The following is a 15246-nucleotide window of genomic DNA, read 5'->3' as shown; positions in this document are numbered from 1 at the left end:
TAGTCTGCCCTACACTGCCAAATGATACTACTATCATTAAAGCGCTCTAAAAGCCTTAACTAAGCTATTGCATACTCCTAAATATTTATAGGAAGCAAAAGCTATACCTTCGTCCGTCGTTAGCCCTTTGATGTCGATGCCTCCAGAACTTGGGCACAACTCTGCCATGACTTCCGAACGCCTCACCGACCACCGGGTCAAGCCTAGGAAGGCTAGAACAACTCGAATAGACTAGAAAGGAGAGGGAAATACTCGGAATTGGCAATTGGAAATGAAGCCTCGGCCCTCTATTTATAGACAACGATCGAAACTTCCGATCCTTGATCGGAACGTCCGAACCTCGATCGGAACGTCCGATCCTGCCATCGGAGCTTCCAAAGATCCTGATCTGCCACGTGTCAAAATATCACTTGTTGACTCCGGATAGGGATGATCGGAGTTTCCGATCATGATCAGAGCTTCCGATCTAACCACACGTCATGGATGACGTAATATCATCGGTGCCTTTGATTGCTCATCGGAGCTTCCGATCCTGTTCGAAGCTTCCGATCCATCCGATACCCAATTTATTTAATTAGCATTAATCCTTTAATTACTCAGTAAGGGTACGGGCTACTACAACCATAGGAGGTGATTTATCATCGCCATCGTACGTTGGTTCATGAGACTGATCAGTCGACACATGAGCGTCACACTTATGGATAGGACCATCTGCAGGTTTCAAAAGCATTGCTCAATTATGTTATATATGATGAAGAAATAATATGTTTATGATTATGGTTATGATTCAGTTTATGATTCAGCAGTTTTATCATGTGATGAAAATATTTCCATGCATGCTCATGTACATGTATATGTATTAGTAATTATGTGATGAATTATTTTTAACCTTGTTATAAAGGATTAGACATGTTGAGCCTCTAGGCTCACTACGCTTATATGGTGCAGGTGAGCATGATGACGTTTATGTAGCTCCTACCGGTGGTGAGGACTTATGAGCTCACGGGGCAGTGGACCCCGTGACCGTCGCAGCTATTTAGTTTAAAATGTTGAATTTTGAAACATGCTTTATTTTATTATTGTTTCCGCATATGATATTTTTCAGCAGCATTGTTTATTATTTTAAATTGATGCATGAAACATTTTTTAGGATTTATTTATTTAATATTTTTCAGGTTATTTAAGAAAAAGTATGTTATTTTTATATACATATATGTATGGGCATGTATGTATAGTAGTATTATTTAAAAAAAAAATTCCGCATTTATTATTAGTAGGCGTTTCATTTGGTATCAGAGCGCGGTCCTTGGAGGGTGTCTACTGTCACGTGAAGCTCAAAAATCTCACTATCGGTCTGTAAGTTTTAAATGCTTTAATAAGATTTAGAAGGAGCTTATGTATTAAGTTTAAGTATTTCATGTTCAGTAATACTTTTGAAACCCTTATTATGCATTGCGATTTACGTAAAGAAATATGTGGTGGTGCAGAATGCATCCGAGACAAGTTAACAGACGCGGGGGACCTCTACCTTCACCTCCGCAGAATCTGCTTTCAGCATTGGAGCAGGCCAATGCGAATATGATGGCTGGGATTACTGCTCTGTTGGAGCAGCAGGCGGCATGTCCTAGGCTCACACATGATGAGGATGTTGCCGAGCGGTTCTAGAAGAACGGACCTAAGGAGTTTGCCGGCACCACTGATCTACTCATTGCTGAGGGGTGTATTCGATCACTGGAGTCCATATTTGACTACATGGGGATCACTGATGCTGACAGGGTGAAGTGTGCAGTGTATATGATGAGAGGTGATGCAGCCTCTTGGTGGGAAGGTGCGGTTCGAGGTGTGAATCTACCTACATTGACTTGGATAGAGTTCAGACGCATGTTCTATGCCAAGTATTTCACTGATGATGTGCGCAGTTGCATGATCCGAGAGTTTATGAGTCTCCGCTAGGGAGACAAGTCTGTGGTGGATTACATCACCCAATTCGAGAGAGGGTGTCGTTTCGTGCCTCTTATTGCTGATAGTGCGCCGGATAAGTTGAGGCAATTTGTGGATGGTTTGCGGGCTGACATCAAGCATGAAGTTCGCATGTTGGATGTCACTACTTATGAGGCGGCAGTTAGCAGAGCATTACGTTCTGAGGAAGGGAGGCGAGAGATGCAGCGAGAGCAGCAGAGTAAGAGGCAGTTTCAGCCAGGGTATCAGAGGGCGACTTCGCAGCCTCCTGCAAAGAAGCGGTATACTGGGCCGTCTAAGGGCCCGAATCAGCAGGGACAATAGCAGAGGCCTCAGGGGCGTCAGTCACAGCAGCAGCAGAGGGGCGGGGCCCCTAATACTGGAGGAGTTCCGATCTGCCCGCAGTGTCAGAAGCCGCACACCGGGAAGTATCTATTGGGGTCCAATGTATGCTATGTTTGCAAGGAGCCAGGGCATGTTTCATATAACTGCCCGAAGAGGAAGAACACCACTGGGTGGGTGTTCGTCATGCAGGTTGAGGAGGCAGACCTTGATACCTCCTTAATCACCGGTATTTCCTAAACTTCTTCTTTTAAGAAATTTTTGGGAATTTACTTCATGATTTTAAATTGCATGAATTATCTGTTTGTTTGGTTAGAGTAGGATGTTCATTTTATTCGTGTTTAATTAAGAGAAATGTTTTGTAACTTTTATTGGGAGAAAATCAAGTCTAGTATGCGATTGTTGGGATTTTCTGCGTGCAGGGAGAATTCTAGTGGGAGGAAATTCCCCGTTTGCATTGCTAGATTCAGGAGCCACACATTCGTTCATCTCCCAAGAGTTTATCAGGCGGGTAGGCATCAAGCCTAAGGTTGCTGTTACAGGTTACGATGTCACTATGCCGTCTGGTCAGATTCTTACTACCATTAGCATCTGCAGAGATTTGGAGATGGAGTTACAGGGACATACTATCAGAGCAGATTTTGTGGTTTTACCGTTGACTGGATTCGATCTGATTTTGGGTATGGATTGGTTGTTAGTCAACGGAGCAGTGAATGATTTTTGGCAGAGGACAGTGGCAGTGAAACCAGTGGTAGGCGACCAGTTTGTTTTCTATGCATCTCCGAGCAGTGAGATCTCGCCTATTATCTCTTATACACATGCGAGGAAGTTATTGAGATGTGGTTGCTAGGAGTTTCTCGCCAGTGTATTCACTTCATCAGAACCACCTAGCAGATCATTGTCAGATATAGAGGTGGTTTGTGACTTTTCAGATGTCTTTCCGAAGGACGTTTCGGGAGTCCCACCAGCTAGAGAGGTGGAGTTCAGTATTGATCTGATATCAGGTACTGTGCCTATCTCTAAGGCACCATATCGACTTGCTCCTACTGAGATGAAAGAGTTGAAGGAGCAGATTAAAGAGTTGTTGGAGAAGGGCTTTATTCGTCATAGCTTTTCTCCTTGGGGAGCTCTAGTGTTTTTTGTGAAGAAAAAGGATGGTAGCATGAGACTTTGTATCGATTACCGAGAGCTCAACAGGGTCACTATGAAGAACAAGTATCCACTGCCGAGGATTGAGGATTTGTTCGATCAGTTGCAGGGAGCTTTGGTTTTCTCTAAAATCGATCTGCGATCTGGCTATCATCAGTTGAGGGTCAGAGATGCAGATGTGACCAAGACTGCTTTCCGGACACGCTATGGGCATTACGAGTTTTTAGTAATGCCGTTTGGATTGACCAATGCTCCAGCGGTCTTTATGGATCTCATGAACCGCGTATTTCAGCCATACTTAGATCAGTTTATCATAGTCTTTATTGATGATATCTTGATCTACTCGAGGAGCATTGAGGAGCATAGACAGCACTTGCAGACAGCATTGCAGACTTTGAGGGAGCATCGACTGTATGCGAAATTCAGTAAGTGCGAGTTTTGGCTAGAGCAGGTGACATTTCTTGGCCATATAGTTTCGAAAGATGGGATAGTGGTGGATCAGACGAAAGTGCAGGCAGTGCAGGATTGGGGAATTCCGAAGAATGCTTCAGAGATTCGCAGTTTATTGGGTTTAGCAGGCTACCACCGGAAGTTCATCAAGGGTTTTTCTTCTATTGCAGTACCCTTGACTTCCTTGACCGAGAAAAATGCGAAGTTTATATGGAGTTCAGACTTTCAGTGGAGCTTCGATCGGCTTAAGGAAGCACTCACATCTGCGCCAGTGTTGGCGATGCCTGTTCCACATGAAGAGTTAGTGGTTTACACGGACACATCTAATCTAGGTTTGGGCGCCTTATTGATGCAGAGTGACCGAGTCATTGCCTATGCGTCGAGACAGTTGAAGATTCATGAGCAAAACTATCCGACGCATGACTTGGAGCTAGCAGCAGTGGTTTTTGCTTTGAAAATCTAGAGACACTATCTGTATGGTGAGAAGTGCAAGATTTTCACAGACCACAAGAGTCTCAAGTACTTCTTCACACAATAGGAGTTGAACATGAGACAACACCGATGGTTGGAATTAGTTAAGGATTATGACTGTGACATTAGCTACCATCCGGGTAAGGCTAATGTAGTGGCTGATGCGTTGAGTCGGAAGACTTCAGTGGTATCTTGTGTGACAGTTCATTTGCCACTTCAGGAGGAGATTTAGAGATTCGAGCTGGAGTTGTACTCGAGCGGTCAGGCACCGAGTTTGGCAGTGTTAGTGGTACAGCCAAATCTTCGGAATCGTATCAGAGTTGGACAACCTGCAGATGAGGAGTTGCAGCGATTGAGGCAGAGAGATGAAGCCAAGGGCGGGCTTCTCTATACAGTTGTTGATGGTATCGTTCAGTACCGTGGTCGTATGTGGGTATCGAACGTTGATCAGTTGAGGATTGAGATCTTGATAGAGGCTCATACATCTCCATATTCCATTCACCCCGGAAGTACGAAGATGTATAGAGACTTGAAGTCATTGTATTGGTGGCCCGACATGAAGAGAGATATTGGCCGATTTGTATCAGAGTGCTTGACTTGTCAGCAGGTCAAGGCAGAGCATCAGCGTCCTGTAGGGTTACTTAAGCCTCTACCCATTCCGTAGTGGAAGTGGGAGAACATCACGATGGACTTTGTAGTTGGCCTTCCGAGGAGTACTAGAGGATGTATAACTATTTGGGTGATTGTGGATAGACTCACCAAGTCAGCTTATTTATTGCCGATGAGGACTACTTACTCATTGACGTAGTATGCAGAGCTTTACATCAAGGATATTTTTAGACTGCATGGAATACCAGTGTCGATAGTATCGGACAGAGATCCGAGATTTACGTCTGCATTTTGGAAGAGTTTGCACACATCTTTGGGGACTCGGCTATTATTCAGTACAGCGTTCCACCCCCAGACAGATGGTCAGTCGGAGAGGGTGATCCAGATTCTTGAGGATCTACTGAGAGCTTGTGTCATTGATTTTCAGGGCTCTTGGGAGACTAGACTGCCATTAGTGGAGTTTACCTATAACAACAGTTTTCAGTCTTCTATAGGTATGGCTCCTTATGCAACTCTCTACGGGAGGAGATGTAGATCGCCAGTGCATTGGGATGAGGTTGGCGAGAGGATTTTACTTTGTCCCGAGATTGTATAGCAGGCTGCTGATATTGTGACACAGATACGGGATCGTATGAGGACAGCTCAGAGTCATCCGAAGAGTTATGCTGATACTCGACGACGAGATCTTGGGTTTGTAGTAGGTGATCATGTGTTTTTGAAAGTATCACCTATGCAAGGGGTGATGAGATTTGGTCGCAGAGGCAAGTTGAATCCGAGATATATTGGGCCATTTGAGATCTTGGAGAGAGTTGGCACTTTGGCATACCAATTAGCACTACCACCAGGGCTTGCAGCAGTGCACAACGTTTTCAATGTATATTTGGGTTAAATGACATTTATGTGTTATTATGTGGATTATATGCATGATTTAAATTTATGAAATCATTTAACCCGCAGTTATTGTATTTTTAGATTTTTGAGAATATTTTTGAGTCGATCGCGTAGACGGGATCGTGGACGGACGAGATGCCAAAATATTTAGCCAAAAAATTTTTATGAGTTTTATGAGCCTTAAAATAATATTTTAAGGTATTTTGTCAAGAAAATTTTAGTATTTACTTATATATTTATTTAATAATTGATTTTTGGCCAAAACAATTCATTTTATGAACCTTTATTAATTTTTAAAAATCCTCTATATTATTATTTCGGGATTTTTGATTTGTTATCAGATTGTTAATATTTTAGGAGCTTAAAATTTTTATCTTTAAGGTATAATATCTATATATTGATTTAATGGGATTTTAAACCTATTATCTACTCAAATTTAAACCTAAACTAAATCCCTATGACCGATTAAAAAACCATCAGCCGCCTCCAACCCCTTTCTTCAACCTTGTTCACGCTTTCTTCAGCAGAAAACACCAATATCCGATCCAACCAAGCTCCATCTTTGAAGATTTTGGTCCGTTCGTCGTCCCGGAGACCCGTAAACGCATCAACTCTCGTCAAATAAATTCAAGGCATATCTAAAACTTTTCTTTGGCCACCATATAAGCTATATATCATGCATGACATCTTTCATAAGGATTTATTATTGCTTGGTTTGAATTTATGCATGATATTGTGGTTTGATGCATGCTTTTGGTGATTTCTTGTTCATTCTCATGTTTTATCCATAAAGGTTTGGTCCAGGGCAGTTAGCTGAGGGTCAAGGGGTGTCTTAGGGTCCTCATGGTCGAGTGATGTGGTTGGAAAGGGGCTGGATGGGTCAAAGTCGAAGCAATCACGTCTGGTGCAAGGTTCGCGCAGGTTTAGTCTTCTGTGAAAAAGAGGTTCGTTCTCCTTCCTCAGGACACCATATTGGGTGAGGTTTGTTGGGTTTGAAAGCTTTAGATGTTGGCTAAGATTGAGAGGTGGTTTCGTGGCCTTTGGTGGTCTGAATCGTTGGCACGAAGCAAAACACTGGGACTGCTTGCGTCTGCAAGCGAGCTGAGGATGGGGCAACTTGCAGGGATTCGTTCTCCTTCGTTAGGACTCCGTTTTGGCTGGTTTTTGGCTTTTTGGAAACTTCTTGAAGTCCTCTAGGTGTATATGATAGATCTCTAGCCGGTAGATGGCCAGAGCTGGCCGGCAGCAGGCCACAAAGCCTGCTGCTCACGGCTGAGGAGAGCTAGGAAGGGGGGGATACGGGTTTAGGGTCCAGGAGGGGTTCCATGTCGGTTCTGGGTTTTGGGTCGGGTCTGGGGTGTAGTAGGTCGGGTCAGTAGGGTCTGGGTATAGATTAGGTGGGCCGGGCTCGGGTATTTTAATTTTTAAGTGTTTATGAATTTAAGTGGTTTTTGGACTTTAATAAATAGTTAGAAAATTATTTGGCTTCCAAATATTTTTATTTGGGACTTAAATAATTTATTTAAAGTAGCCCAATGATTTATATTACGGACATATTTTCAGTGCATGCATTCATGAAATTTCTTATGTAAATGATGATCAATAAAATATTTTGGTGAAAATTGAAGTATGTGTGACATATGGGTGATTTTCCACCATATGATTCGGTAGTTTTACTACCATAGGGGTGGTTATCCACCATATGAATCGGTAGGTTACTACCATAGGAGGTGATTTATCACCGCCATCGTACGTTGGTTCATGAGACTGATCAGTCGACACATGAGCGTCACACTTATGGATAGGACCATCTGCAGGTTTCAAAAGCATTGCTCAATTATGTTATATATGATGAAGAAATAATATGTTTATGATTATGGTTATGATTCAGTTTATGATTCAGCAGTTTTATTATGTGATGAAAATATTTCCATGCATGCTCATGTACATGTATATGTATTAGTAATTATGTGATGCATTATTTTTAACCTTGTTATAAAGGATTAGACATGTTGAGCCCCTAAGCTCACTACGCTTATATGGTGCAGGTGAGCATGATAATGTTTATGTAGCTCCTACCGGTGGTGAGGACTTATGAGCTCACGGAGCAGTGGACCTCGTGACCGTCGCAGCTATTTAGTTTAAAATGTTGAATTTTGAAACATGCTTTATTTTATTATTTTTTCCGCATATGAGATTTTTCAGCAGCATTGTTTATTATTTTAAATTGTTGCATGAAAAATTTTTAAGGTTTATTTATTTAATATTTTTCAGGTTATTTAAGAAAAAGTATGTTATTTTTATATACATATATGTATGGGCATGTATGTATAGTAGTATTATTTTTAAAAAAAAATTCCGCATTTATTAGTAGTAGGCGTTTCATTTGGTATCAGAGCGCGGTTCTTGGAGGGTGTCTACTGTCACGTGAAGCTCAGAAATCTCACTATCGGTCTATAAGTTTTAAATGCTTTAATAAGATTTAGAAGGAGCTTATGTATTAAGTTTAAGTATTTCATGTTCAGTAAGACTTTTGAAACCCTTAGTTATGCATTGCGATTTACGTAAAGAAATATGTGGTGGTGCAGAATGCCTCCGAGACAGGTTAACAGACGCGGGGGACCTCCACCTCCACCTCCGCAGAATCCGCTTTCAGCATTGGAGCAGGCCAATGCGAATATGATGGCTGGATAGGGGTTCAGATACATGTTCTACGCCTGTTATCTCTTATACACGTGCGAGGAAGTTATTGAGACGTGGTTGCCAGGGGTTTCTCGCCAGTGTAGTCACTTCATCAGAACCACCTAGCAGATCATTGTCAGATATAGAGGTGGTTTGTGAATTTTCAGATGTCTTTCCAAAGGACGTTTCGGGAGTCCCACTAGCTAGAGAGGTGGAGTTCAGTATTGATCTGATACCAGGTACTGTGCCTATCTCTAAGGCACCGTATCGACTTGCTCCTAATGAGATGAAAGAGTTGAAGGAGCAGATTCAAGAGTTGTTGGAGAAGGGCTTTATTCGTCCTAGCTTTTCTCCTTGGGGAGCTCCAGTGTTGTTTGTGAAGAAAAAGGATGATAGCATAAGACTTTGTATCGATTACCGAGAGCTCAACATGGTCACTGTGAAGAACAAGTATCCACTGCCGAGGATTGAGAATTTGTTCGATCAGTTGCAGGGAGCTTCGGTTTTCTCTAAGATCGATCTGCGATCTCGCTATCATCAGTTGAGGGTCAGAGATGCAGATGTGACCAAGACTGCTTTCCGGACACGCTATGGGCATTACGAGTTTTTAGTAACGCTGTTTGGATTGACCAATGCTCCAACGGTCTTCATGGATCTCATGAACCGCGTATTTCATCCGTACTTAGATCAGTTTATCATAGTCTTTATTGATTTATCTTGATCTACTCGAGAAGCATTGAGGAGCATAGACAACACTTGCAGGCAGCATTGCAGACTTTGAGGGAGCATCGACTGTATGCGAAATTCAGTAAGTGCGAGTTTTGGCTAGAGCAGGTGACATTTCTTGGCCATATAGTTTCGAAAGATGGGATAGCGGTGGATCAGACGAAAGTGCAGGCAGTGCAGGATTGGGGAATTCCGAAGAATGCTTCAGAGATTCGCAGTTTCTTGGGTTTAGCAAGCTACTACCGGAAGTTCATCAAGGGTTTTTCTTCTATTGCAGTACCCTTGACTTCCTTGACCAAGAAAAATGCGAAGTTTATATGGAGTTCAGATTGTCAGAGGATCTTCGATCGGCTTAAGGAAGCACTCACATCTATGCCAGTGTTGGCGATGCCTATTCCACATGAAGAGTTAGTGGTTTACACGGACGCATCTAAGCTAGGGTTGGGCTCCGTATTGATGCAGAGTGACCGAGTCATTGCCTATGCATCGAGACAGTTGAAGATTCATGAGCAGAACTATCCGACGCATGACATAGAGCTAGCAGCAGTGGTTTTTGCTTTGAAAATCTGGATACACTATCTGTATGGTGAGAAGTGCAAGTTTTTCACAGACCACAAGAGTCTCAAGTACTTCTTCACACGGAAGGAGTTGAACATGAGACAGCACCGATGGTTGGAATTAGTTAAGGATTATGACTGTGACATTAGCTACCATCCGGGTAAGGCTAATGTAGTGGCTGATGCGTTGAGTCGGAAGACTTCAGTGGTATCTTGTGTGACAGTTCAGTTGCCACTTCAGGAGGAGATTTAGAGATTCGAGTTGGAGTTATACTCGAGCTGTCAGGCAGCGAGTATGGCAGTGTTAGTGGTACAACCGAATCTTCGGAATCGTATCAGAGTTGGACAGCCTGCAGATGAGGAGTTGCAGCGATTGAGGCAGAGAGATGAAGCCAAGGGCGGGCTTCTCTATACAGTTGTTGATGGTATCGTTCAGTACCGTGGTCTTATGTGGGTACCGAACGTTGATCAGTTGAGGATTGAGATCTTGATAGAGGCTCATACATCTCCGTATTCCATTCACCCCGGAAGTACGAAGATGTATAGAGACTTGCAGTCATTGTATTGGTGGCCCGACATGAAGAGAGATATTGGACGATTTGTATCAGAGTGCTTGACTTGTCAGCAGGTCAAGGCAGAGCATCAGCGTCCTGCAGGGTTACTTAAGCCTCTACCCATTCCGGAGTGGAAGTGGGAGAACATCACGATGGACTTTGTAGTTGGCCTTTCGAGGAGTACTAGAGGATGTACAGCTATTTGGGTGATCGTGGATAGACTCACTAAGTCAGCTCATTTCTTGCCGGTGAGGACTTCTTACTCATTGACGTAGTATGCAGAGCTTTACATCAAGGAGATTGTTAGACTGCATGGCATACCAGTTTCTATAGTATCGGACAGAGATCCGAGATTTACGTCTGCATTCTGGAAGAGTTTGCACACAACTTTGGGGACTTGACTATTATTCAGTACAGCGTTCCATCCCCAGACAGATGGTAAGTTGGAGAGGGTGATCCAGATTCTTGAGGATCTACTGAGAGCTTGTGTCATTGATTTTCAGGGATCTTGGGAGACTAGACTGCCATTAGTGGAGTTTACCTATAACAATAGTTTTCATTCGTCTATAGGTATGACTCCTTATGCAGCTCTCTACGGGAGGAGATGTAGATTGCCAGTGCATTGGGATGAGGTTGGCGAGAGGATTTTACTTGGTCCTGAGATTGTACAGCAGACTGCCGATATTGTGACACAGATACGGGATCGTATGAGGACAGCTCAGAGTCGTCAAAAGAGTTATGTTGATACTCGACGACGAGATCTTGGGTTTGTATTAGGTGATCATGTTTTTTTGAAAGTATCACCTATGAAAGGGGTGATGAGATTTGGTCGCAGAGGCAAGTTGAATCCGAGATATATTGGGCCATTTGAGATCTTGGAGAGAATTGGCACTTTGGCATACCGTTTAGCACTACCTCCAAGGCTTGCAGCAGTGCACAACGTTTTCCATGTATCTATGCTTTGGAGATACATCTCTAATCCGACGCATGTGTTGGATTACGAGCCTTTGCAATTAGCACCAGATCTAGCATTTGAGGAGAGGCCTGTTCGGATCTTAGCCAGAGAGGAGCGGAGATTGAGGACGTGGGTCATACCGATGGTCAAAGTCCAGTGGCAGAATCATTCCGAGGAGGAAGCCACTTGGGAGGCCGAGGCAGACATGAGGACTCGCTATCCGGAGTTATTCGAGTAAGCACTTTAATTTCGAGGACGAAATTCAATTTAAGGGGGGGAGAATTGTAACACCCGAAAATTTTAATACGTAAATTTGCATGCATAATTAAAAAAAATAATTATTATTTAAAATTTATATTTGGGTTAAATTACATTTATGTGTTATTATATGGATTATATGCATGATTTAAATTTATGAAATCATTTAACCCGCATTTATTGTATTTTTAGATTTTTAAGAATATTTTTGAGTCGATCGCGTAGACGGGATCGTGGACGGACGAGATGCCAAAATATTTAGCTAAAAATATTTTATGAGTTTTAGGAGCCTTAAAATAATATTTTAAGGTATTTTGTCAAGAAAATTTTAGTATTTAATTATATATTTATTTAATAATTGATTTTTGGCCAAAACAATTCATTTTATGGACTTTTATTAATTTTTAAAAATCCTCTATATTATTTTTTCGGGATTTTTATTTGTTATCAGATTGTTAATATTTTAGGAGCTTAAAATTTTTATCTTTAAGGTATAATATCTATATATTGATTTAATAGGATTTTAAACCTATTATCTACTCAAATTTAAACCTAAACTAAATCCCTATGACCGATTAAAAAACCATCAGCCGCCTCCAACCCCTTTCTTCAACCTTGTTCACGCTTTGCTTCAGCAGAAAACACCAATAGCCGATCCAACCAAGCTCCATCTTTGAAGATTTTGGTCCGTTCGTCGTCCCGGAGACCCGTAAACGCATCAACTCTCGTCAAATAAATTCAAGGAATGTCTAAAATTTTTGTTTGGCCACCATATAAGCTATATATCATGCATGACATCTTTCTTAAGGATTTATTATTGCTTGGTTTGAATTTATGCAAGATATTGTGGTTTGATACATGCTTTTGGTGATTTCTTGTTCATTCTCATGTTTTATCCATCAAGGTTCGGTCCAGGGATGTTAGCTGAGGATCAAGGGGTGTCTTAGGGTCCTCATGGTCAAGTGATGTGGTTGGAAAGGGGCTGGATGGGTCAAAGTCGAAGCAATCACTTCTGGTGCATGGTTCGCGCAGGTTTAGGCTTCTGTGGAAAAGAGGTTCGTTCTCCTTCCTCAGGACACCATATTGGGTGAGGTTTGTTGGGTTTGAAAGATTTAGATGTTGGATAAGATTTAGAGGTGGTTTCGTGGCCTTTGGTGGTCTGAGTCATCGGCACAAAGCAAAACGCTGGGACTGCTCGCATCTGCGCATGAGCTGAGGACGGGGCGACTTGCAGGGATTCGTTCTCCTTCGTTAGGACTCCGTTTTGGATGATTTTTGGCTTTCTAGAAATGTCTTGAAGTCCTATAGTTGTATATGGTAGAGCTCTAGCCGGTAGATGGCCAGAGCTGGCCGGCAGCAGGCCACAAAGCCTGCTGCTCACGGCTGAGGAGAGTTGGGAAAGGGGGGCTACGGGTTTAGGGTCCAGGAGGAGTTCCGGGTCGGTTCTGGGCTCTGGTTCGGGTATGGGGTGTAGTGGGTTGGGTCAGTAGGGTCTGGGTTTGGATTAGGTGGGCCGGGCTCGGGTATTTTAATTTTGAAGTGTTTATGAATTTAAGTGGTTTTTGGACTTTAATAAATAATTAGAAAATTATTTGGGCTTCCAAATATTTTTATTTGGGACTTAAATAATTTATTTAAATTAGCCCAATGATTTTTATGGGCTTGGGAGCCCATGAGAATTTTGGGCCAGCCAGTGGATTTTTGGGCCAGTCTAGAATTTTATTGGGTTTAATTAAATTATTGGACTTAAATATTTTTATTTTAGGCCCAGTTAAGTTAATCAAGTTATTTGGGCTAAAATTGATTATTGGGTTTTATTTAAGTTTAATGGGCCTAGATGAGTGATCAGCAGTCTGGACCAACCCATGAAAAATGAATAAGTTCGGAATATATATTTAATTATTTTATGCATAAAGTTTATATTTTAAGTATAAGTATATTTATTATGAAAATAAATTAAATATATACTTTAGACATATTTTCAGTGCATGCATTCATGAAATTTCTTATGTATATAATTATGTAAATGATGAGCAATAAAATATTTTGGTGGAAATTGAAGTATGTGTGACATATGGGTGATTTTCCACCATATGATTCGGTAGTTTTACTACCATAGGGGTGGTTATCCACCATATGATTCGGTAGGTTACTACCATAGGAGATGATTTATCACCGCCATCGTACGTTGGTTCATGAGACTGATCAGTCGACACATGAGCGTCACACTTATGGATAGGACCATCTGCAGGTTTCAAAAGCATTGCTCAATTATGTTATATATGATGAAGAAATAATATGTTTATGATTATGGTTATGATTCAGTTTATGATTCAGCAGTTTTATTATGTGATGAAAATATTTCCATGCATGCTCATGTACATGTATATGTATTAGTAATTATGTGATGCATTATTTTTAACCTTGTTATAAAGGATTAGACATGTTGAGCCCCTAGGCTCACTACGCTTATATCGTGCAGTTGAGCATGATGACGTTTATGTAGCTCCTACCGGTGGTGAGGACTTATGAGCTCACGGAGCAGTGGACCTCATGACCGTCGCAGCTATTTAGTTTAAAATGTTGAATTTTGAAACATGCTTTATTTTATTATTGTTTTCGCATATGAGATTTTTCAGCAGCATTGTTTATTATTTTAAATTGATGCATGAAACATTTTTAACGATTTATTTATTTAATATTTTTCAGGTTATTTAAGAAAAAGTATGTTATTTTTATATACATATATGTATGGGCATGTATGTATAGTAGTATTATTTTTTTAAAAAAAAATTCCGCATTTATTAGTAGTAGGCGTTTCAGCGAGGGCATGTGATTGCTTATGCCTCGAGACAGCTGAAAACTCACGAGACCAGATACCCGATTCATGATCTTGAATTGGACGCCATTGTATTTGCTTTGAAGATTTGGCGACATTATCTGTACGGGGAACAGTTTGAGATTTATTCTGATCACAAGAGTCTGAAATATTTGTTTTCACAGTCAGAACTGAATATGAGACAGCGGAGATGGCTTGACTTGCTTAAAGATTTTGATTGTGAAATTAGATACTATCCGGGAAAATCGAATGCAGCAGCTGATGCATTGAGTCGAAAGGTATGTTCTTTATCTCTATCGACGATTGGTGTATCCCATTTTATTAAAGACTGTTGTTTTTCTGGATTAGTATTTGACACGAATTGTCCGCCTCTGCGACTTTATCAAATTCAAGTTGAACCAGAGTTACTTTTGAAAATTAAAGAAGCTCAGAAACTTGATCAGAATGTGAAGAATTCGATTAAGACAGTTCGATCAGGGCATGTATCTGAATACCAGGTTCGAGATGATCTTTTGTATGTAAACAGTCGCCTTGTAGTGCCTGATATTTCTGATGTACGACAACAACTACTGAAAGAGGCGCATTGTAGCCGTTATAGCATTCATCCTGGTGGTAGGAAGATGTATAACGATTTGAAGACGCAATATTGGTGGAGACAAATGAAGTCAGATATCAATAATTATGTGTCTCGATGTCTTAATTGCCAACAGGTGAAAGCTGAGAGGAAGAAACCGCCTGGTTTGTTACATAGCATATCCGTTCCTGAATGGAAATGGGATCATATTTCCATGGAATTTGTGACGA

Source organism: Henckelia pumila, chromosome 1 (assembly GCF_033568475.1).
Source record: "Henckelia pumila isolate YLH828 chromosome 1, ASM3356847v2, whole genome shotgun sequence".
Classification (NCBI taxonomy): Eukaryota; Viridiplantae; Streptophyta; class Magnoliopsida; order Lamiales; family Gesneriaceae; genus Henckelia; species Henckelia pumila.
This window is presented reverse-complemented; position numbering follows the sequence as displayed.